Source organism: Miniopterus natalensis, chromosome 1 (genome assembly GCF_054644295.1).
Source record: "Miniopterus natalensis isolate mMinNat1 chromosome 1, mMinNat1.hap1, whole genome shotgun sequence".
In the NCBI taxonomy this organism is placed as follows: Eukaryota; Metazoa; Chordata; class Mammalia; order Chiroptera; family Miniopteridae; genus Miniopterus; species Miniopterus natalensis.
The window spans coordinates 23,501,697-23,527,060 of NC_142081.1; the positions used below are offsets into that span (position 1 = coordinate 23,501,697).

The 25,364-nt window shown below is 44.1% G+C and overlaps 1 protein-coding gene and 1 pseudogene across 3 annotated transcripts in view; both read right to left on the reverse strand.

The window, feature by feature from the left end:
• The window catches only part of LOC107536246 (disintegrin and metalloproteinase domain-containing protein 21-like), a 35,502-nt gene that overhangs the window by 4,236 nt on the left and 5,902 nt on the right, over nucleotides 1-25,364 (reverse strand). Inside the window, exon 1 of one of the 3 annotated variants that reach the window (XM_016211900.2) lies at nucleotides 5,788-5,850. The exons of the other annotated variants lie outside the window; for them this stretch is intronic. The gene's annotated coding sequence lies outside the window, so the exon portion shown is untranslated. Of the gene's footprint in view, nucleotides 1-5,787; nucleotides 5,851-25,364 lie in introns of those variants that run through there. 3 annotated transcript variants of the gene reach the window in all.
• LOC148094042 (survival of motor neuron-related-splicing factor 30 pseudogene) lies at nucleotides 4,121-4,834 on the reverse strand (annotated as a pseudogene).

Below are 25,364 nucleotides of genomic sequence, written 5' to 3' on the forward strand. Positions count from 1 at the left end.
CACTGCGGGGGAGAATCTCAAAACAATTTGTTTGTGAAAATCTTAAGAACGGAATGCATAGTCAGAACTAGAAAGATTTGTGCTGGCTCCTCACCCTAAGGGATAGAGACAAGAACTCAGCTGGTTACTTCAAACTCTCCTACGCCACGTTGCTCTTTTCTCCATTCATTCTCCTGGACATTACATTTACACATCCTTAATATTCTGAGTTCCTAATTTACATATAGTGCCAGTAGTCCATACCTTCTGGTTGCCTTTCAATCACAGTTAAATAGTTAACCAAGTAGATTTCATCTTTTCTTTCTAACATATAGTATTCAAGTTTATAATTTATTCTAGACTTGCTATGTGGATGCTAGTAGAGGGGGAGGACTTGTTTCAGTCTGAACAATATCCTTAGCATTAACCTACCTAGAGAGCTTGGATCCATATGAGCACATTCCATTGCTAATGGATAGGCACTTTATTCCAGGTGCAAGTAGCTCACAAGAGAAAAACAAAGTTCATAGATAAATTCAACTATATAAAAATTTCCAAGGGCAAAGATCTCTAAATTGGGTGATACTCTCTTTATCTCTCTTGATATGTTTGTTACTTATCATGGAGTGGCAGTTGTGGATGGAATGTCGGAAGGGCTAATAAAAATACAGTGTGAAGACGGCTGATAAGATATGATAAACCATGTCATAATATTTTTCTTAGAGCTCAGAGCAGGCAATAATAGGAAAATGCTTCAAAGAATCTTTGCACCATACTCTTTGCCCTTGTTATATTATTTCTAGGACCCCAGAGACCCAAACTCCTAAAGGAACATCATTCTACCATCAATAATGTAAAGTGGTGCCATTAAAAATCCATATGCTTGCCCAGCCGGTGCGGCTCGGTTGGTTGAGTGTCATCCCATGCACTGGGAGGTCACTGGTTTGACTCCTGGTCAGGGCACATGTCGGGGTTGTGGGCTTGATCTCCAGTAGCGGGCATGCAGGAGGCAGCCAATCCATGTTTCTCTCTCATTGATGTTTCTATCTCTCTCGCTTCAGTAAAATCATTTTTAAAATTCCATATGCTCTAACATTACTGGGATCTCAAAATAGACAACAGCCCTCCTCCATATGTTTTATCAACTCTTCCCTTCCTCACAGCTATTTCCAATTCCTCAAGACTACTACCTACCCATATCTCCTCTTATTCTATCATGCTCAAATGCACTGTTTTCCCATTGTCTGTCATTAATGTTGACTCATTAGCAAGTCATGAAATCAGTTTAATGGGTCATAAGCTGCAGTTTTTTTCTTTAAGGAAATTGAATAAAAATATCAGAGGACATTCCGAGAAATTCCTTAGCAACTCTTATGCATATGGTGCCAAAATTTGGGGGGTGTTTGTGTATGTGGCTACTGGGGCACAATATAAAATGGATTTCTTACTCTGGAATATAGTAAAAATATATATCTATAGTGATGCCAAATTCAAAGACAAAATGGCTTCTAGGATTTTCACCAGTACAAACCCATCTGCATCCAAGCCCATTTCTACTTTTCCTTTACCCCACTCCATAGTCCAGTCTCAGGAGACGAGTGATACTCCCCCGGATTCAGGTAGTAGCCCCTCATCTTCTGTTCCAAGATCACATCTACGTATTTGAGGACTGAGCCTGTCAATTTTCCCTACTTTCAACTCTTCCCTATTTACCAGTTTTTAACTGACAGTTAGGGTAAGCAATTCATTCTGGTTTGCCCTGGGCTGTCTTGGTTCCTGGCTTTTAAACTGCAAGTCCCATATCCCAGCAACCCCTTCAGTCGTAGGTAAACTGGGATGGTTAGTCACCCTATCCACAACACCTTACCCCACCCATGCTCAAGGAGAACAAAACAAAAATTAAACTTCCCATTATCCAACATAATATTCTGGCTATCAACTTGTACAGAGTCAAACTTGGTTAATACCCTTTTAAATTACCATATTCAATATATTTTTAATTATACAATTTAAAACCTTGCTATTTTGTTTTATACACATGTTTTTTAAATTGCATGTCCCATTATAATGTTTTTAAGAAAAATATGCTCACAATGGTTTATGAGAGAATTTATGGTATAATATTTGCCAAAATATATCATCTATAAGATTTCAGCTATATAAATACTGCATAGAGTAAAAACTAATTCAATAAAATATTAACTCTAACTCTGGGTAGATTCTCTTTTAAAGGGATATAAAATCATGATTTCAGTTCAGTTCCTGGAACAAAGTCAATTTTCAGATACAGAATCTATTGACTAAGGAGATCAGTGGGTTCCTAAGAGGAAGGACATATCAACATTATAACAAACATATAATGTAACCATTATGTTTGTTCTTCCCTCAAGAAACCTACAGCCATTTTCGTGGGAGTCTGTATGCCAGAGGTAAATATTTAGAGTTGAGAGGATTATTGGGTATAGTGTCTGCACTGACATGGATACCCAGAGCTCCAAAAAATCATCATGGACACTGTTACAGTGGCAGCCTTTGGACATCAGTCAGTAAGTGGAGTCCTAGCTGACGTAGAGATTGCGGTGGTTCAGTGGTCTTTGGGACACCCTAGGTAGATCATTGGGATTGACATCTGCAGCAGTTAGAATAACGTCCTCATAGGGTCTTTGGTGTCATCTTACCACAGGTAGAAGTTCTTAAATGGCCCTCTACCCCTGGCCAGTGTAGTAAATCAAGGACAATATTGTGTTCTGTGAGGGAAGGTGGACCTAAGTGCCATCATTAAAGACTAGAAGATGTAGCAGTGGTTGCCTCTATCAGATCCCATTCAAATCACCAATCTGGCCCCTACGCAAAACGTATTGATCCTGAAAAATGACCTTAGATTACATCAAGCTCTAGCCAGTAGAATCTCTTAGTGTAGCTGCTGGGTCAGATGTGCGGTCATTGCTAGAGCAAATTAGCATGGCCTCAAGTGGAAGGCATGCAGCCATTAATTTAAAAATGTGACAATTTCTATTCTATTTTTTTTTTTGAGATTTTAAAAACACTTTATTTAATAAAAATTAAACATACAAAAACTGAAATTAACACATGAAAAAATTCACCATCTTCCATTAACAGGAAGACACTTTTCTATGCATATATTTGGCTTAAACTCAAGTCAGGATAACTATGTTTACTTAACACCAGCAAATGCTGACAACTTGATCTAATTAACAAAAAATTGCAAACTCAGCTACATGAACATAATATACACGGACATTACGGTCGGATTAATGCACAAGAAATACAACGAATTTTTAATGATGAAACATTAGTACTCTTGCTCATTAATTTAGCCTTGGTTTTTTTTTCGTTTGTATTTTTACAAAAATAGTACCCACACTGTTTACTGGGCTATACATCAGCTTTTTGTTTTCTCATATAAACATTTCACATCCAAAAAAATGGTACCACTACCATAAGTGAAAAACCAACAGGAAAAAAGCAAATGTACAAAAAAAACACCCAAAAACATTAGAAAAGTTAGCTGGTCCTAAAACATGGTTTCTTACATAAAACTAAAACTCAATGTAAGTAAAAGAGCTGGATACATTTTAGAGATGGCCTAACAGGCTGAGGAAACAAGTTATTGAAGGAAAACCTCAAAATGGCCTTTGTCATTTATAAATTAACCTATTTTTAGGCTTAACTGGCCAACAGCCAAGTTTAAGTGGGAGATAAGAAAAAATATTTAAAAGATCTCTGGAAGTTTGGCGTTTTGCCTTGATGTTCCAGTGAATTGCTAGAATATGTGGCAAGTTCAAAGCTTCTCAAAGTTCCAGGTTAGGACTTCACAAAAAGTATGGGCCTGATATTACAAAGAGCAACAATTCATCTAACTGCTGTATTTAAACAGCCATCTATCTAGAAAAGTTGCTTTACCCAACAAACTGAGGAAACTGGTGGTAGCAATGAAGCAAGTTAAATGAATAGCGGTTATCAAAGCCATTTCTTCAAGCTTCATTCTACCGAAGGCAAACAATGACGACAATGGCATCTGCCTCACTCATCTAACAAATAATTTACCTTTAGAAAAATATAAGGATAAAAAGTAAATGTAAAGCCCTGCAGAGATGAAATCCAACTGCTTTTCTGATTATTAAGGCATCAAATGTCTGACATTATATTTAGAGGTATCCTGATACTGTGTCATAGGCTTGTCAGCAATTCCACAAATTCCTACTCCAACTCTGCCAGTTACACTCTCATGTGAAGCAAAAATACTCCTCTTTACCTGGACTTTTTTGTTTTTAGAATAGGCCCTTGTTGTTGAACTGCTGCCATTTCACTTTCTGGTCCTCTCTCTCCTGCTCAAGATCTTTTATTCCCTGTGGTTTTTTCAAAGCTTTCTTCTTTTTATATTCATGCTGCTGGGCAATCATTTCTTTTTTGGACATAGGTTTGCTGCCACTGTCCTCCTTTGCCTTCCTTCCTTCTTCTACAGGCTTGAGGTTCAACAGTGAGTCACTTCAGCATTGCCATAGCCAGCAAAGGTGATTGCAGCGGTGCTGTTTTCTTCATCTGTCTCCTCAATCTCCGCTTCATAACACTGTCTATCTTCACTCCAGATTGCCATACACTTGTCCCCTACGTTCCAAGAATGAGTGGGCTGAGTAGAAGCAAAACTGTCTGAACTTGCAAGAGTTTCTGAATGCTGAGTTGACAGAAGGTCTTTGGTTAGTTCTGTAACTTCTTGTAAATCTTTCTTCAATTTTAGGAAATCTTCATTCTCTCCATTTCCAGACAGTGCAACTTCAACTTGCTGAAGTTCAGCTTTGTAGCTTGCCAGCTGTTTTGCTAGATCCTCTCACATCTTGTGTGGGGTTAGGGGCAGGGCAGCCAGAAGGGGTCAGGGCAAATGAGCCCAGGGGTGGCAGCAGCAAGAAAATCTCCTGAAGGAAAACAAGGCGCCTCATCGGGAAAGAACATCTGCAAGGAGGGGGGAGGGAGGGGAGCTAGGAGCCAGGCACTGGGAGGAAGAAAAGACTAATAATTTCTATTCTCATCAGAAAACAATTTCATAAAGAGCCAGCCTTCAGGTGCCATGGATAAACATTTGGAACTTTGCCCCCAACGGTTATATTCACTTGTCCCCCTTGCCTTTGCCCGGTAAGAACTCCATTTCTCCATATGCCAAAGCCCTAGAAATAGGGTTAAATGAAATTTAAGGCTAACCCTGAGCATTTCTGCTCTTATGTTATAATTAGGAAAAGTCCAGCTGTGTTGACTAGGCTGTAAGGGATCTGTCTTGAATATCTGGCACCAATTAGAAACCACTTTTAAGGAATACACATGTTAGGCCTTAACATGACACAGCCACCTCTTTAGAAGTCATGGTATATAACCTGAATTGTCAATGCTATTTAGAAACATTTTAGACTTGCAGGCCACACCCATCCTTGGGTCAAAATCTTACTTTACACTTTTGGAGAGAGCATGATAACCAAAGAAAACACACACACACACACACACACACAATCCAACTTACTGTAGTACAAATTAAACAGCCTGAGGGAAACAACAGGCCCTTAACAAATGCAAAACAGGTCAGTGAGGATATGTACCAGTACTGGGAAAGTGGGGAAAAGAGGGAAAATGTTACAGGGCCCAGAGTTCACATGCTTTGGTAAACAGGCTGCTGAAACAGAAACAGAATTGCTACCCACCCCCCAGCCCCTACCCCCACCCCCCCAGGAAGACAGTCTAGTTTCAACAATTGCCCATGGATCAGCAAGAAATAACCCTCTTAGGAAATGGTCATCCAACCTCGATTTTAGGAGATACTGATGACAGTTGCTGATGGAGCGCCCATATTTCATAAGAGTAAAGGAAGCAGGGGCTCAGGCCCATCATGGATGAAGGTCCAGATCACTCGACCAGAGAAGCCAACCGGACACAAAGTGCTGGCCATGAGAGCTCTATAAAAGATGGACAAGTTACAGTGTCACAGACTGGCGATCCTACCGATTCTCCACTGCTGCATCCTTCCTCCACCATTTGGTGGCTGGCCTCATCTGCATCCCATATTTTCAGAAAGAGATGTAATCTTTGGCCTGAGGCATCTAAATAGCACAAACACAACACACCACTTGTCAGACTCTGTTCTAGTGCACTGTTTCTGAAGTGACCGCTTCCTGTTTCCTCTTACCTAAAATTTTGTCTTCATATATACATGGTGTCCCCCCAAAACATATACACACTTTAACAGCCCATAGCTCAATTTGGAATATTAAATGTATTTTAATAAAACACGGCCTTTATAATTATTCAAGAATGTATATACACAATTTTGGAAACACCCTATGTGTCAGACAGTCGGTGCCATTCTGTAATTTATGGACAGGCTGTGATGAGTCAATTCCCGTGATTCTGAATGTGAGATACTATGACACAATAAACCGAGGCCTTAGGAAATGATGGATCAGTCATCAGTGGCCCCTTCCTTATGTGAAAGCTTTACAATAAGGAGGGATGCTGAACTCATCATACTTGGAATACCCCAGCTTTAGCACAACCGAAGAGGAAGAAAAATGATAAGAGTTGGCCTGTAAGTGCTTAAATTGGGCTGGCTTTTCTTAGAGGCTTTTTTGGGGGTAAAAAAAGAAAAACAGAAAAGCAATGTTTTTAGTGATTTCAGAGAGATGAAGGGGGAGAGAGAGGGGCAAACATCGATGATGAGAGAGAGTCACTGATTGGCCGCCTCCCGCATGCCCCCCACTGGGGATCGAGCATGCAACCCGGGCATGTGCCCTGACCGAGAATCAAACTGTGACCTCCCGGTTCATGGGTCAACCACTGAGACACACCAGCTGGGCTTAGAGGCTTTTTTGATCATCACACAACCTTAGAAAAATCTATTTCTTCTCTGAATGTAATTGTGGACCTTGAAAATGTAAACTTCAAAGACTTCAGGCAAGATCACATAAAGAGCAGGTGCTAGCACTACTGTTGACATCACGGGCCTATGACACAGAAGTTTTTGATCTTCCTACTCTGTGTGCTGAGGGGTTCTCTTTATGCTTATTTGACACTACCAATAAAATGAACAAATAACAAAAATCTAGCACATAACCAATTGGGCAAAACTGTTATAACAAAGGGCACACCACTGCCCACAAGATCTCCTACAGGAGCATCTCCAAGACATAAGAGCCAACATCTTAAGTAAGTACAGGCCCTCTGGCTAGCGAATCTAAAAGGTCCTACTGACATCTACAGGAATTTTAACAATATGGCCACACATGATATGTTAAGTGAACTGAAACACACAGAATGTTTTTCAGTTTCCAAGTCACTTTATTTCAAGATGACAACCTTGGGATGAATAGCTGTAGGATGATGCCATTCTCAGAGTGATTCTTGATCGTTTCTCCCAGTAAGTGGCAATGTGATTTTTCTCCATTGTGTAGGTTCCAGTTAGCATTTAGTGAAGTTCAGGGGATTCTGTTTCTTTCCCAGTTTACTTTTTACCCCTTCTTTTATCATCACCTTCATCATCATCTTCAGTTAAGTATGTAAGCCAACCCAAAATGAATGCAAGCAGTAAAAGGGCTGATCGAATAAAGAGCGCAACTAGGGCGTGGTTTACATTAACACTTATTTTGCCGCGAACACCTGGTTCTCTGTCAGGTGCAGGGCCACTGTCCACACTACCACCTGGTCCTGTTTGGTTACATCCTGGTGGATTCCACCCTCGTTGACAGTGACAATGTTTCTTATTGTTGCACACCCCTCTGAAATTGCATGTCTTGACATCACAATCATAACCCATGTCTGCTTGAAAAGTACAATTCTGTTTTAGACAAAATTTTCCTGGCCCACATGTTGCACCATCCATTTCAAGTCCGAGAGCTGGTTCTTCTGAGCCAAGGTATAGGTCATATCCAAAGCATACTTCTTGTTGAACATCTTTTACTATTAGGCGACGAAATGTAATATGTTCACCTCCACCAGGTACTTCTGGGACATCACGACAGTGCAACATTCCGCAAAAAACATCATCTGGTTCACATTTCCCAGGACTTTTTCCGTAAAGGATCTCCACCAACCCACAGTTTCCAAATCGGTCACCTACTGCATTCAATTGCTGATAGCACGCTGGAGAACCATCTCTTACTTGGTAGCCAAAAAGGGCCTGACGCTGCATATCAAGGTCACTACAGTTTCCCCTCACACAAACGGCTAATCCTGAACACGGGGTTCCATCCTGGATATAAACATCTTCTGGACAAAGAGTCGTTTTCCCGTCACAGTATTCTGCCAGATCACAAATGCCAAACCTCTCCCTACAAATCCATCCAGGTTTAGCAGGTTTACAATTCAAACAGCAACCTCCTCCACTGCATTGACTGCCAAGGGAGAGGGCACAATTGGTCTCACAACATTTATCTTTAGCACAGTCTCTAAAGGTGCCACAGTCACATTCTTCCCTCTTATTTATGATCTGGTCACCACAACGAGGAGCTATATAAGGAAAATTACCATATGGTACATTTTTATCAATCAGACAGTAGGGAAAGATAGACAGACAAAACTGGAATCTGGCATAAGAACAGTTGCTAAACATATCAAAAAGACCCGGCTTAGGAGCCATGACACAGAAGGTCCTTTGAAAACATCTACAACCAGGTTCATCATGTCCCATGCCCAAACCATGACCAAGTGCATGTGCTGAAACAGAGGCAGCTAAAAATATATGCAAACGTGCTACAAATACACCCATTACCCCCCAGTTGGGGTTGCATACTCCATCATGGTGGCTAAGATATATACCTCCAGACAATTTATGTCCTGTAAGAAGCAATGAAGTATCATGAGGAATTTCGTGAAAAAACTTCGAAAATTTCCACGAACCAAACTGTTTTATGATTCTCTGAGCATTCTGACGGGTTACGTCCATAGGATCCCTACGTTGCCATATGCATATAACGCGTATGTGGATGACTAGTTGATGGTGAAAATAAATGGTATGCATTATGTTGTTTATCATCACCACGTTCTCTATTACCCCTGTAATATTACGGGACATCGAGTATAATGAGCTAGTAACTGTATAGTGAATTTTCGCGTCTTGCTTATGGGTCCACCACAAATACACGGGCACAGCTCTAGGGTTTTCAGCAACCATTGCCTCTTCATATGCTAGATCACCATCTTCTTCTTCAATCCTACACCTTTCATTCTCTGCTGACTGTTCTTCCGACACAAGCAGAGCAACCACATGCTCAAACTTGGAAGAATCCTCCAGTGGTTTGATTTCGTAAGTGAAGTCATCCACCTGCAGCATGCCACGCAGACCCCCACGGCAGGTGTCCAGCGTGCCCATGGACCCCGGAACTCCTTCCAGGTAGCTGTAGTAGTAGCAGTCTCGAGGGACAAAGGGGTAGTCCTCCTGCATGGCACCTTGGTCGTTATCGGTGATAACAGGAAACTGTCTGGGCAGCAAGTTCTTCTTGACCTTCATGTGAACCACAAGCCTACGGCCCCTGAAGTGAATTCTGTAGGACAGCTGGTCTTGCACCCCAGCTCCACCCACCCTGTGGGACACCTTCCTGGGGATCACAATTTCAGAGGAAGTGAAGCGCCATCCTGGCAGGGCATGGGAGCAGCAGACCTGGGACAGGAGCAGCCAGAGTAGAGGCAGCCAGAGATCACCTGTCAGGTGGGCCTGGGCCCAGGCAGGCCCCATGAGTGAGGCAGCCTGTGACCAAAGAAACTGCAGGCAAGTGGGAGGCGGGCAAGACTAACCTGCAACAGCACCTTTCCCAGCTGTGTAGTCAGGAGGAGAGCAGAGAGAGACTGGAGGTCTGGCACCCCCAGAGAGGTGGAGCAGGGAGGGGGCAGCTATTACATAACAATGGTGCATTCATTAGGGGAGGCTGTGCTCAGCCATCCAGGGAGCCTGCGCTGAAAGGTCCCTTGGTCTCTTGGAAAACACCCAGGGGAAGAATAAGTGGATTTCCTGGTGAGATGTGTGATCTTTAAAAACGGAATCCCACACGACTGAGTGTGAAAACAGAGAACTCACCCTTGAGAGAATGAGGTACAGGAACGGGCCCACCCAAGGGAATACACAGTCTGCATCGCTTATCAAATTTTTAGTAGCAGCTACCCTCGTAGTGTGTGAGAGAGCCTACTGAAGACATGGCCAAAATGCCAGCCCTGAAACACTACTCTGGACGGACAGAGCGCCCTCCTTCGGCGTGCAGTGTCTGTGTTAAATCAGAGACCGCTATGTGGTGCTGTACATCCGTTATGCAGAACACATGGGACCAGGAACCAAGGAGTAGGAGCTGGGTGGCCCAGTTTCCATTCCTCTTACTGACCCACTGGCGGCTGTTCCGCTGCCCTCCCTGCACCTGTGTAGTCTCCAGGGCTACCGGTCTTGGCCCACAGGGGATGTGCTTTTGCCAGGGACATGGCACGAGTCCCACAGAATTGCAAGCTACAGCTGCCATCAGGGCACCTCGCACATCTTGTGTCCAGCTGGTGAGAAGGGGAGTTGCCATTTTAGAAAGAGTACTAACTGATTCTGAGTAGCAGGGGAGGGAACGGCTGCTGCTGAACCTCGGTACAGCCATGGAGGATTATATGTGGAATCCAGGTGACTCACTTGGGAGCCACGTGGAACTCCCTTGGGCAATGGTAACTCCGAACGGACCTGTGTAGCCAACTTGACCCAGAAGGCCTCAGACTCCTCAAGGATAAAGGAGCAAAAGATTTTCAACACATAATACAGAGAGTCCTCTCATTTCCCCTTACCTTCCTTCTACTCTGCCCCGTTTTCTTTCTTTGGCTTTATACCTCCTACACCCCATGACCACCTAAAAGTGCCGCAAGGCTTACAGAAACAGCTGTCAGAAATACTGTTCTGTTGGTTACTGGGACTCCAAACAAGGGGCAGGAAAAGAGGAACCACCCCCATCCACAAGTTTTGCAAAAGGTGGAAACTGCCACTGAAGTTAAAACACGGGAGGGTTATTCAAATTCTTTCCATCTTAGAAGAACCCTGACCTTGGTTCCCGCCTGGTCTTCAGGCATTCCCTGATAGGCTTCAACCGAATGAAGCCTTTAACCTCTATCTGAGGCATGTACGTCTTTGTTTTTTAAAATAACTTGGTGCCATTTCATGAGAAAGGTTGGGCAAACCCCAAACACTGGGTGGCTGGGTCAAGAACAGCACCTATCAAAGAACCCTAACTTCCTTGGGTGGGGCTGCAAGTCCTCCTCCTGGTCTCTGTTCTTTTTTATAGCATGGAGATTGTAGGCTGCCACTCATCTGCAGGTCAACCCTCTGCCAGAGTCATGTCAGTATTTGCCTGCTTTTTGGAGTCCTTTGGATGAGCAGAGAATCAGGCTTACTGTAAGGTCGGGCAAGTCCCTCCTTCTATGTCAGTCTTCTTTAACTAGGGGAAACCCGTAATCCGCCCAACCCCTGGTCAGATTTGTGCTAGATCTGTGGTGTGCCACAAAGTTCCTGACTCTATTACCTTCTTCTGAAAGTGTCATGATTTCAGGAAGTACAGTCTTGAACTGCAGGGGCCCTTTGGTTTCTTGGGCAGGTCACACCTGTGTAGCGTGCCACCTTAGAAGAAAGGGTATTAGAACAGCGATCACACCACGGGCCGCTTACTTCGGTTGGTCCAAAGGAGGCAAGAAAGAAAGCAAGAAAGATTTTGAACAAATTCTAAGGCTTTGAGGCTTCCTTTTAAACAACTTCAGCCTTCTTTCCCTCCCAAAGACGTTGTCCTCCTGTCTACCTCTGTGACTGTGTGTCTCATAGCCCTACTCCTTTCTCACCTCCCTCCTATCCTGATCCCTCTCTTTCTTTCAGCCCCTCTGCCCCTCTTCCTTACCTTTTTCAGCTCCCCCTTACCTTTGTCCTGGAACTTCACCTTTTCTTGATATGCCAAAGCCCTACAAATAGGGTTAAACGAAATTTAAGGCTAACTCGGAGCATTTCTACTCTTACATTAACTGGGAAAAGTCTAGCTGTGTTGTCTAGGCTGTAAGGGATCTGTTTTGAATATCTGGCACCAATTAGAAACCACTTTTAAGGAATACACATGTTAGGCCTTAACATGACACAGCCACCGCTTTAGAAGTCATGGTATATAACCTGAATTGTCAATGCTATTTAGAAACATTGTAGACTGGCAGACGACACCCATCCTTGAGTCAAAATCTTACTTCACACTTTTGGAGAGATCATGGTAACTAAAGAAAACATACACACACACACACACACACACACACAGTCAAACCAACTGTAGTACAAATTAAACAGCCTGAGGGAAACAAAAGGCCCTTAACAAATGCAAAACAAATCAGTGAGGATTTGAACCAGTATTGAGAAAGTGGAGAAAAAAAGAGGGAAAACGTTACAAGGCCCAGAGTTAACATGCTTTGGTAAACAGGCTGCTGAAACAGAAACAGAATTTCTACCTCCTCTAGGAAGACAGGCTAGTTTCAAGAATTGCCCATGGATCAGCAAGAAATAACCCTTTTGGTAAATGTTCATCCAACCTCGATTTTAGGAGATACTGATGACAGTTGCTGATGGAGCGCCCATATTTGATAAGAGTAAAGGAAGCAGGGGCTCAGACCCATCATGGATGAAGGTCCAGATCACTCGACCAGAGAAGCCAACCGGACACAAAGTGCTGGCCATGAGAGCTCTATAAAAGATGGACAAGTTACAGTGTCACAGACTGGCGATCCTACCGATTCTCCACTGCTGCATCCTTCCTCCACCATTTGGTGGCTGGCCTCATCTGCATCCCATATTTTCAGCAAGAGACCTAATCTTTGGCCTGAGGCATTTAAATAGCACAAACACAACACACCACTTGTCAGACTCTATACTAGTGCACTGTTTCTGAAGTGACTGCTTCCTGTTCCCTTTTACCTAAAATTTTGTCTTCATATATACAGGGTGTCCCTCCAAAACATATATACCCTTTAACAGCTGATTGCTCAATTTGAAATATTAAAGGTATTTTAATATAACACGGCCTTTATAATTATTCAAGAGTCAATATACATTTTTTTGGGAACACCCTATATGTCAGACAGTCAGTGCCATTGTGTAATTTCACAGGCTGTGATGAGTCAATTCCCGTGATTTTATATGTGAGATACTATGACACAATTACCCCAGGCCTTAGGAAATGATGGATCAGTCATCAGTGGCCCCTTCCTTATGTGAAAGCTTTACAATAAGGGGGGATGCTGAACTCATTATACTTGGAATACCCCAGCTTTAGCACAACCAAAGAAGAAGAAAAATGATAAGAGTTGGCCTGTAAGTGCTTAAATTGGGCTGGCTTTTCTTAGATGCTTTTTTCGGGGGGATAAGAAAAAAAGAAATGCAATGTTTTCAGTGATTTCAGAGAGATGAAGGGGGAGAGAGAGGGACAAACATCGATGAGGAGAGAGAGTCACTGATTGGCCGCCTCCCGCATGCCCCCCACTGGAGGCGGAGCATGCAACCCGGGCATGTGCCCTGACCAAGAATCAAACTGTGACCTCCCGGTTCATGAGTCAACCACTGAGACACACCAGCTGGGCTTAGAGGCTTTTTTGATCATCACACAACCTTAGAAAAATCTATTTCTTCTCTGAATGTAATTGTGGACCTTGAAAACGTAAACTTCAAAGACTTCAGGCAAGATCACATAAAGAGCAGGTGCTAGCACTACTGTTGACATCACGGGCCTATGACACAGAAGTTTTTGATCTTCCTACTCTGTGTGCTGAGGGGTTCTCTTTATGCTTATTTGACACTACCAATAAAATGAACAAATAACAAAAATCTGGCACATAACCAATTGGGCAAAACTGTTATGACAAAGGGCACACCACTGCCCACAAGATCTTCTACAGGAGCATCTCCAAGACATAAGTGCCAACATCTTAAGTGAGTACAGGCCCTCTGGCTAGCGAATCTAAAAGGTCCTACTGGCATCTACAGGAATTTTAAAAATATGGCCACACATGATATGTTAAGTGAACTGAAACACACAGAATGTTTTTCAATTTCCAAGTCATTTTATTTCAAGATGACAACCTTGGGATGAATAGCTGTAGGATGATGCCATTCTCAGAGTGATTCTTGATCGATTCTCCCAGTAAGTGCCAATGTGATTTTTCTCCATTGTGTAGGTTCCAGTTAGCGTTTAAAGTTCAGGGGATTCTGTTTCTCTACCAGTTTACTTGTTACCCCTTCTTTTATCATCATCTTCACCTTTATCTTCAGTATCAGTTAAGTATATAAGCCAACCCAAAATGAATGCAAGCAGTAAAAGGCCAAATCGAATACACAGTATCACTATGGCGTGGTTTATAGTAACAGATACTTTTCCTCGAACTTCTGGTTCTCTGTCAGGTGCAGGGCCACTGTCCACACTACCACCTGGTCCTGTTTGGTTACATCCTGGTGGATTCCACCCTCGTTGACAGTGACAATGTTTCTTATTGTTGCACACCCCTCTGAAATTGCATGTCTTGACATCACAATCAAAACCCATGTCTGCATGAAAAGTACAATTCTGTTCAACACAAAATTTTCCAGGCCCACATGTGGCACCATCTATTACAAGTCCGAGAGCTGGTTCGTCTGAGCCAAGGTGTACATCATATCCAAAGCATAATTCTTGTTGAACATCTTTTACTATTATGTGACGAAATGTAATATGATCACCTCCACCAGGTACTTCTGGGACATTACGACAGTGCAACATTCCGCAAAAAACATCATCTGGTTCACATTGCGTTGGTCTTATTCCGCCGTAAAGGTACTTCCTCAACCCACAGTTTCCAAATCGGTCACCTCTTACATTCAATTGCTTATAGCACGCTGGCGAACCATCTCTTATTTCGTAGCCAAAAAGGGCTTGACACTGCATATCACGGTCACTACAGTTTCCTCTCACACAAACGGCTAATCCTGAACACGGCGTTCCATCCTGGATATAAACATCTTCTGGACAAAGAGCCGTTTTCCCGTCACAGTATTCTGCTAGATCACAAATGCCAGACCTCTCCCTACAAATCCATCCAGGTTTAGCAGGTTTACAATTCAAACAGCAACCTCCTCCACTGCATTGACTGCCAAGGGAGAGGGCACAATTGGTCTCACAACATTTATCTTTAGCACAGTCTCTAAAGGTGCCACAGTCACATTCTTCCCTCTCATTTATGATCTGGTCACCACAACGAGGGGCTATATAAGGAAAATTATCATATGGTGCATCTGTAAAAGCCAAGCAGTCAGCGAAGATACTCATACGACGATGGAGTGTGTCATAAGAACAATTGCTAAACGTATCAAAAAGACCTGGCTGAGAAATCATGACACAGAAGGTCCTTCGAAAACATCTACAACCAAGTTCATCATGTCTCATGCCCAAAGAATGACCCACTGCATGTGCTGAAACACAGGCAGCTAAAAATAAATGATAATTTGCAACAAATACACCCATGGACCCCCAGTTGGCGTTGCATACTCCATCGTGGTGGGAATAATATATATCGCCCCTCAATTTATGTCCTGTAAGAAGCAATGAAGTATCATGAGGAATTTCATGAAACCAGTTCCAATATTTCCACAAACCGAACAGTTCTGTAATTCTGTAACTATTACCAGTATGGGTCACATCTATAATATCCCTATGTTGCCATATGCACAAAACGCGTATGTAGATGACTAGTTTATTTTGAAAATAAATGGTATGCATTATGTTGTTTAACATCACCATGTTCTCTATTACCTCTGTAAAATTAGGGTGCATCCTGTATAATGAATGAGAAACTGTGTAGTGAAGTTTTAAGAATTGCCTATGGGACCACCACGAATACACAGGCGTTGCTCTAGGGGTTCCAGCAACCTTTGCCCTTTCATATGCTAGATCAGCATCTTCTTCTTCAATCTTACACCTTTCGGTCTCTGTTGACTGGTCTTCCGACACAAGCAGAGAAACCACATGCTCAAACTTGGAAGAATCCTCCAGTGGTTTGATTTCGTAAGTGAAGTCATCCACCTGCAGCATGCCACGCAGACCCCCACGGCAGGTGTCCAGCGTGCCCATGGACCCCGGAACTCCTTCCAGATAGCTGTAGTAGTAGCAGTCTCGAGGGACAAAGGGGTAGTCCTCCTGCATCGCACCTTGGTCGTTATCGGTGATAACAGGAAACTGTCTGGGCAGCAAGTTCTTCTTGACCTTCATGTGAACCACATGCCTATGGCCCCTGAAGTGAATCCTGTAGGACAGCTGGTCTTGCACCCCAGCTCCACCCACCCTGTGGGACACCTTCCTGGGGATCACAATTTCAGAGGAAGTGAAGCGCCATCCTGGCAGGGCATGGGAGCAGCAGACCTGGGACAGGAGCAGCCAGAGTAGAGGCAGCCAGAGATCACCTGTCAGGTGGGCCTGGACCCAGGCAGGCCCCATGAGTGAGGCAGCCTGTGACCAAAGAAACGGCAGGCAAGTGGGAGGCAGGCAAGACTAACCTGCAACAGCACCTTTCCCAGCTGTGTAGTCAGGAGGAGAGCAGAGAGAGACTGGAGGTCTGGCACCCCCAGAGAGGTGGAGCGGGGAGGGGGCAGCTATTACATAACAATGGCGCATTCATTAGGGGAGGCTGTGCTCAGCCATCCAGGGAGCCTGCGCTGAAAGGTCCCTTGGTCTCTTGGAAAACACCCAGGGGAAGAATAAGTGGATTTCCTGGTGAGATGTGTGATCTTTAAAAACGGAATCCCACACGACTGAGTGTGAAAACAGAGAACTCACCCTTGAGAGAATGAGGTACAGGAACGGGCCCACCCAAGGGAATACACAGTCTGCATCGCTTATCAAATTTTTAGTAGCACCTACCCTCGTAGTGTGTGAGAGAGCCTACTGAAGACATGGCCAAAATGCCAGCCCTGAAACACTACTCTGGACGGACAGAGCGCCCTCCTTCGGCGTGCAGTGTCTGTGTTAAATCAGAGACCGCTATGTGGTGCTGTACATCCGTTACGCAGAACACATGGGACCAGGAACCAAGGAGTAGGAGCTGGGTGGCCCAGTTTCCATTCCTCTTACTGACCCACTGGCGGCTGTTCCGCTGCCCTCCCTGCACCTGTGTAGTCTCCAGGGCTACAGGTCTTGGCCCACAGGGGATGTGCTTTTGCCAGGGACATGGCACGAGTCCCACAGAATTGCAAGCTACAGGTGCCATCAGGGCACCTCACACATCTTGTGTCCAGCTGGTGAGAAGGGGAGTTGCCATTTTGGACAGAGTACTAACTGATTCTGAGTAGCAGGGGAGGGAACGGCTGCTGCTGAACCTCGGTACAGCCATGGAGGATTATATGTGGAATCCAGGTGACTCACTTGGGAGCCACGTGGAACTCCCTTGGGCAATGGTAACTCGGAACGGACCTGTGTAGCCAACTTGACCCAGAAGGCCTCAGACCCCTCAAGGATAAAGGAGCAAAAGATTTTCAACAAATAATACAGAGAGTCCTCTCATTTCCCTTACCTTCCTTCTACTCTGCCCCGTTTTCTTTCTTTGGCTTTATACCTCCTACACCCCATGACCACCTAAAAGTGCCGCAAGGCTTACAGAAACAGCTGTCAGAAATACTGTTCTGTTGGTTACTGGGACTCCAAACAAGGGGCAGGAAAAGAGGAACCACCCCCATCCACAAGTTTTGCAAAAGGTGGAAACTGCCACTGAAGTTAAAACACGGGTGGGTTATTCAAATTCTTTCCATCTTAGAAGAACCCTGACCTTGGTTCCCGCCTGGTCTTCAGGCATTCCCTGATAGGCTTCAACCGAATGAAGCCTTTAACCTCTATCTGAGGCATGTACATCTTTGTTTTTTAAAATAACTTGGTGCCATTACATGAGAAAGGTTGGGCAAACCCCAAACACTGGGTGGCTGGGTCAAGAACAGCACCTATCAAAGAACCCTAACTTCCTTGGGTGGGGCTGCAAGTCCTCCTCCTGGTCTCTGTTCTTTTTTATAGCATGGAGATTGCAGGCTGCCATTCTTCTGCAGGTCAACCCTCTGCCAGACTCATGTCAGTATTTGCCTGCTTTCTGGAGTCCTTTGGATGAACAGAGAATCAGGCTTACTGTAAGGTCGGGCAAGTCCCTCCTTCTATGTCAGTCTTCTTTAACTAGGGGAAACCCGTAATCCGCCCAACCCCTGGTCAGATTTGTGCTAGCTCTGTGGTGTGCCACAAAGCTCCTGACTCTATTACTTTCTTCTGAAAGTGGCATGATTTCAGGAAGTACAGTCTTGAACTGCAGGGGCCCTTTGGTTTCTTGGGCAGGTCACACCTGTGTAGCGTGCCACCTTAGAAGAGAGGGTATTAGAACAGCGATCACACCACGGGCCGCTTACTTCGGTTGGTCCAAAGGAGGCAAGAAAGAAAGCAAGAAAGATTTTGAACAAATTCTAAGACTTTGAGGCTTCCTTTTAAACAACTTTAGCCTTCTTCCCCTCCCAAAGAAGTTGTCCTCCTGTCTACCTCTGTAACTGTGTGTCTCATAGCCCCACTCCTTTCTCACCTCCCTCCTATCCTGATCCCTCTCTTCCTTTCAGCCCCACTGCTCCTCTTCCTCACCTTCTGCAGCTCCCCCTTACCTTTGTCCTGGAACTTCACCCTTTCTTGATATGCCAAAGCCCTACAAATAGGGTTAAACGGAACTTAAGGCTAACCCTGAGCATTTCTGCTCTTATGTTAACTGGGAAAAGTCTAGCTGTGTTCACTAGGCTGTAAGGGATCTGGCACCAATTAGAAAACACTTTTAAGGAATACACATGTTAGGCCTTAACATGATACAGCCACCTCTTTAGAAGTTATGGCATATAACCTGAATTGTCAATGCTTTTTAGAAACATTTTAGACTTGCATGCTACACCCATCCTTGGGTCAAAATCTTACTTCACACTTTTGGAGAGAGCATGATAACCAAAGAAAACACACACACACACACACACACACACAATCAAACTTACTGTAGTACAAATAAAACAGCCTGAGGGAAACAACAGGCCCTTAACAAATGCAAAACAGATCAGTGAGAATATGAACCAGTATTGGGAAAGTGAGGAAAAAAGAGGGAAAATGTTACAGGGCCCAGAATTCACATGCTATGGTAAACAGGCTGCTGAAACAGAAACCGAATTGCTACCCACCCCCTACCCCCACCCCCCAGGAAGACAGTCTAGTTTCAACAATTGCCCATGGATCAGCAACAAACAACCCTCTTAGGAAATGGTCATCCAACCTCGATTTTAGGAGATACTGATGACAGTTGCTGATGGAGCGCCCATATTTGATAAGAGTAAGGAAGCAGGGGCTCAGACCCATCATAGATGAAGGTCCAGATCACTCGACCAGAGAAGCCAACCGGACACAAAGTGCTGGCCATGAGAGCTCTATAAAAGATGGACAAGTTACAGTGTCACAGACTGGCGATCCTACCGATTCTCCACTGCTGCATCCTTCCTCCACCATTTGGTGGCTGGCCTCATCTGCATCCTATATTTTCAGAAAGAGATGTAAACTTTGGCCTGAGGCATCTAAATAGCACAAACACAACACACCACTTGTCAGACTCTGTTCTAGTGCACTGTTTCTGAAGTGACCGCTTCCTGTTTCCTCTTACCTAAAATTTTGTCTTCATATATACATGGTGTCCCCCCCAAAACGTATACACACTTTAACAGCCCATAGCTCAATTTGGAATATTAAATGTATTTTAATAAAACACGGCCTTTATAATTATTCAAGAATGTATATACACTTTTTCGGAAACACCCTATGTGTCAGACAGTCGGTGCCATTCTGTAATTTATGGACAGGCTGTGATGAGTCAATTCCCGTGACTTTGAATGTGAGATACTATGACACAATAACCCGAGGCCTTAGGAAATGATGGATCAGTCATCAGTGGCCCCTTCCTAATGTGAAAGCTTTACAATAAGGAGGGATGCTGAACTCATCATACTTGGAATACCCCAGCTTTAGCACAACCGAAGAAGAACAAAAATGATAAGAGTTGGTCTGTAAGTGCTTAAATTGGGCTGGCTTTTCTTAGAGGCTTTTTTGGGGGTAAAAAAAAGAAAAGAAAAGCAATGTTTTCAGTGATTTCAGAGAGAGGAAGGGGGAGAGAGAGGGACAAACATCACTGATTGGCCGCCTCCGGCATGCCCCCCACTGGGGATCGAGCATGCAACCCGGGCATGTGCCCTGACCGAGAATCAAACTGTGACCTCCCGGTTCATGGGTCAACCACTGAGACACACCAGCTGGGCTTAGAGGCTTTTTTGATCATCACACAACCTTAGAAAAATCTATTTCTTCTCTGAATGTAATTGTGGACCTTGAAAATGTAAACTTCAAAGACTTCAGGCAAGATCACATAAAGAGCAGGTGCTAGCACTACTGTTGACATCACGGGCCTATGACACAGAAGTTTTTGATCTTCCTACTCTGTGTGCTGAGGGGTTCTCTTTATGCTTATTTGACACTACCAATAAAATGAACAGATAACAAAAATCTAGCACTTAACCAATTGGGCAAAACTGTTATAACAAAGGGCACACCACTGCCCACAAGATCTCCTACAGGAGCATCTCCAAGACATAAGAGCCAACATCTTAAGTAAGTGCAGGCCCTCTGGCTAGCGAATCTAAGAGGTCCTACTGACATCTACAGGAATTTTAACAATATGGCTACACATGATATGTTAAGTGAACTGAAACACACAGAATGTTTTTCAATTTCCAAGTCACTTTATTTCAAGATGACAACCTTGGGATGAATAGCTGTAGGATGATGCCATTCTCAGAGTGATTCTTGATCGATTCTCCCAGTAAGTGCCAATGTGATTTTTCTCCATTGTGTAAGTTCCAGTTATCATTTAGTAAAGTTCAGGGGATTCTGTTTCTTTCCCAGTTTACTTTTTACCCCTTCTTTTATCATCACCTTCATCATCATCTTCAGTTAAGTATGTAAGCCAACCCAAAATGAATGCAAGCAGTAAAAGGGCTGATCGAATAAAGAGCGCAACTAGGATGTGGTTTACATTAACACTTATTTTGCCGCGAACACCTGGTTCTCTGTCAGGTGCAGGGCCACTGTCCACACTACCACCTGGTCCTGTTTGGTTACATCCTGGTGGATTCCACCCTCGTTGACAGTGACAATGTTTCTTATTGTTGCACACCCCTCTGAAATTGCATGTCTTGACATCACAATCATAACCCATGTCTGCATGAAAAGTACACTTCTGTTTCACACAAAATTTTCCTGGCCCACATGTTGCACCATCCATTACAAGTCCGAGAGCTGGTTCTTCTGAGCCAAGGTGTAGATCAAATCCAAAGCATACTTCTTGTTGAACATCTTTTATTATTAGGCGACGAAATGTATTATGATCACCTACACCAGGTACTTCTGGGACATCACGACAGTGCAACATTCCGCAAAAAACATCATCTGGTTCACATTTCTGAGTTCTTTTTCCATAAAGGACGTTCACCAACCCACAGTTTCCAAATCGGTTACCTACTGCATTCAATTGCTTATAGCACGCTGGTGAACCATCTCTTACTTGGTAGCCAAAAAGGGCCTGACACTGCATATCACGGTCACTACAGTTTCCGCTCACACAAACGGCTAATCCTGAACACGGGGTTCCATCCTGGATATAAACATCTTCTGGACAAAGAGCCGTTTTCCCGTCACAGTATTCTGCTAGATCACAAATGCCAAACCTCTCCCTACAAATCCATCCAGGTTTAGCAGGTTTACAATTCAAACAGCAACCTCCTCCACTGCATTGACTGCCAAGGGAGAGGGCACAATTGGTCTCGCAACATTTATCTTTAGCACAGTCTCTAAAGGTGCCACAGTCACATTCTTCCTTCTCATTTATGATCTGGTCACCACAACGAGGGGCTATATAAGGAAAATTATCATATGGTACATTTTTATGAGCCAGACAGTTGGGAAAGATAGCCAGACGAAACTGGAATCGTTCATAGGAACAGTTGCTAAACATATCAAAAAGACCTGGTGTAGGAGCCATGACACAGAAGGTCCTTCGAAAACATCTACAACCAGTTCCATCATGTCCCATGCCCAAACCATGACCAAGTGCATGTGCTGAAATAGAGGCAGCTAAAAATATATGATAATTTGCTACATATACACCCATTGCCCCCCAGTTGGGGTTGCATACTCCATCGTGGTGGCCAAAATATATATCTTTAACCAATTTATGTCCTGTAAGAAGCAATGAAGTATCATGAGGAATTTGGTTATAAAACCCCCAAAATTTCCACAAACCAAAGTGTTCTACAAGTTTGTAAGAATTCTGATGACGGGTAACTTCCGTAGGATCCGAATGTTGCCATATGCACATAAGGCGTATTTCGATGACTAGTTGATTTTGAAAATAAATGGTATGCATTATGTTGTTTATCATCACCACGTTCTCTATTACCTGTGTCATATTACGGGTCTTCACGTATAATGAGCTAGTAACTGTATAGTGAAGTTTCGCGTATTGCTTATGGGTCCACCACAAATACACGGGCACAGCTCTAGGGTTTTCAGCAACCATTGCCTCTTCATATGCTAGATCACCATCTTCTTCTTGAATCCTACACCTTTCATTCTCTGCTGACTGTTCTTCCGACACAAGTAGAGAAACCACATGCTCAAACTTGGAAGAATCCTCCAGTGGTTTGATTTCGTAAGTGAAGTCATCCACCTGCAGCATGCCACGCAGACCCCCACGGCAGGTGTCCAGCGTGCCCATGGACCCGGGAACTCCTTCCAGGTAGCTGTAGTAGTAGCAGTCTCGAGGGACAAAGGGGTAGTCCTCCTGCATGGCACCTTGGTCGTTATCGGTGATAACAGGAAACTGTCTGGGCAGCAAGTTCTTCTTGACCTTCATGTGAACCACATGCCTACGGCCCCTGAAGTGAATCCTGTAGGACAGCTGGTCTTGCACCCCAGCTCCACCCACCCTGTGGGACACCTTCCTGGGGATCACAATTTCAGAGGAAGTGAAGCGCCATCCTGGCAGGGCATGGGAGCAGCAGACCTGGGACAGGAGCAGCCAGAGTAGAGGCAGCCAGAGATCACCTGTCAGGTGGGCCTGGGCCCAGGCAGGCCCCATGAGTGAGGCAGCCTGTGACCAAAGAAACTGCAGGCAAGTGGGAGGCAGGCAAGACTAACCTGCAACAGCACCTTTCCCAGCTGTGTAGTCAGGAGGAGAGCAGAGAGAGACTGGAGGTCTGGCACCCCCAGAGAGGTGGAGCAGGGAGGGGGCAGCTATTACATAACAATGGTGCATTCATTAGGGGAGGCTGTGCTCAGGGATCCAGGGAGCCTGCACTGAAAGGTCCCTTGGTCTCTTGGAAAACACCCAGGGGAAGAATAAGTGGATTTCCTGGTGAGATGTGTGATCTTTAAAAACGGAATCCCACACGACTGAGCGTGAAAACAGAGAACTCACCCTTGAGAGAATGAGGTACAGGAATGGGCCCACCCAAGGGAATACACAGTCTGCATCGCTTATCAAATTTTTAGTAGCAGCTACCCTCGTAGTGTGTGAGAGAGCCTACTGAAGACATGGCCAAAATGCCAGCCCTGAAACACTACTCTGGACGGACAGAGCGCCCTCCTTCGGCGTGCAGTGTCTGTGTTAAATCAGAGACCGCTATGTGGTGCTGTACATCTGTTACGCAGAACACATGGGACCAGGAACCAAGGAGTAGGAGCTGGGTGGCCCAGTTTCCATTCCTCTTACTGACCCACTGGCGGCTGTTCCGCTGCCCTCCCTGCACCTGTGTAGTCTCCAGGGCTACAGGTCTTGGCCCACAGGGGATGTGCTTTTGTGACAGTTTTAAGACACATGGTGGCTTTTTGCCTTAAGCTTGGAGGACATAATACGTCAACATGACATGAAAATAGAGCATGGTGCGGAGAGTGGAAGCTTCTGTCTCTAAGAATTTTGAGGAGAGAAATATATTCTCACACACTTTATGAAAACTGAATGCATTTGGGCCGAATTATCGAAAGAAAGTGTAAAGAAATGTCATGAGTAGGAAATTCAGGGCGTATATTAATAGTTTCTTGAAGAGTGAAACCTACATCTACCCTATGTCCCGGAGATTCTAGCCCTAGGAAATTATTCACTGAGTCTTGCACATGAATGTTCATAGCAGCATTATTCATGAATTTATCCCACCACCTGGAACCACCAGCACTTAATACAGCAGTGGATAAAAAAATGGGTATATTAGTGGAATAACCAGTAAATCAGAAGAAAGTTCTGTTACGTGTAAGAACATGGATGTATCTCACAGATATGATGATGAGGAGGAGGAGAAGGATGACGAGAGAAAGAAATCAGACCAAAGGAAGTTAATATGTGATTTAATTTCCATAAAGTTTTAGAATAGTCCAGAATCAGTTCTGGGAATAGAATTTAACGTGGTAGTTTCCTGACGTGGGAACGGAGGGAACTTTCTGGAGTGATGGAAAACTTGTGTATCTTGACGGGGGTGTGCTATAGATTGAATGTTTGTGTAGCTCCCAAATTCAAAGGGTGAAATCCTAACCCCCTAGGGGGAAGGCATCAGGCAGTGAGGCCTTTGGGAAGTGATTAGGTCAGGAGGGCAGGGCCCTCAGGAATGGGATTAGTGCCTTTATAAAAGATACCTCAGAGGGATCCCTCACCCCTTCTGCCTGCCTTGTGTGGTTATAGGAAGAAGGTGCCATCTATGAACCAGAAAGTAGTTTTCACCACACACTGAATCTGCTGGTGCCTAGGACTTGGACTTCCCTGCCTCCTGAACTGTGAGAAGTAAACTTCTCTTGTTTAGAAGCCCCCTTGCTCTCTATGGCATTTTGTTATAGCAGCCCAAACAGACTAAGACAGGCTTGTGGTTACAAATCAAAATCCATCAGGCTGCACCCTTAAAATCTGTGTATTTTATTGCAATGCTAAGTATGCCTCAGGAAGTTAATTTTGTATAAAAGTTCTGACTTCAGCCTCTTTTTGACCCAGTCTGAAGAAACACATCATTAACTTATCTCACGCACCATCTTCTTTACCTTTTCAAAAATCATTTCAACATTGAAGTGCATGTGAATGTACTCAAGTCCATATAGGGAAGTTACCAAGAAGAACTTATCTCATCTGTTTTCTTTTTCTTTTATATATATATATGTTTCATTGATTTCAGAGAGAGGAAGGGAGCTGGAGAGAGAGACAGAAACATCAATGAGAGAGAAGAAACATTGATTGGCTGCTTCCTGCACACC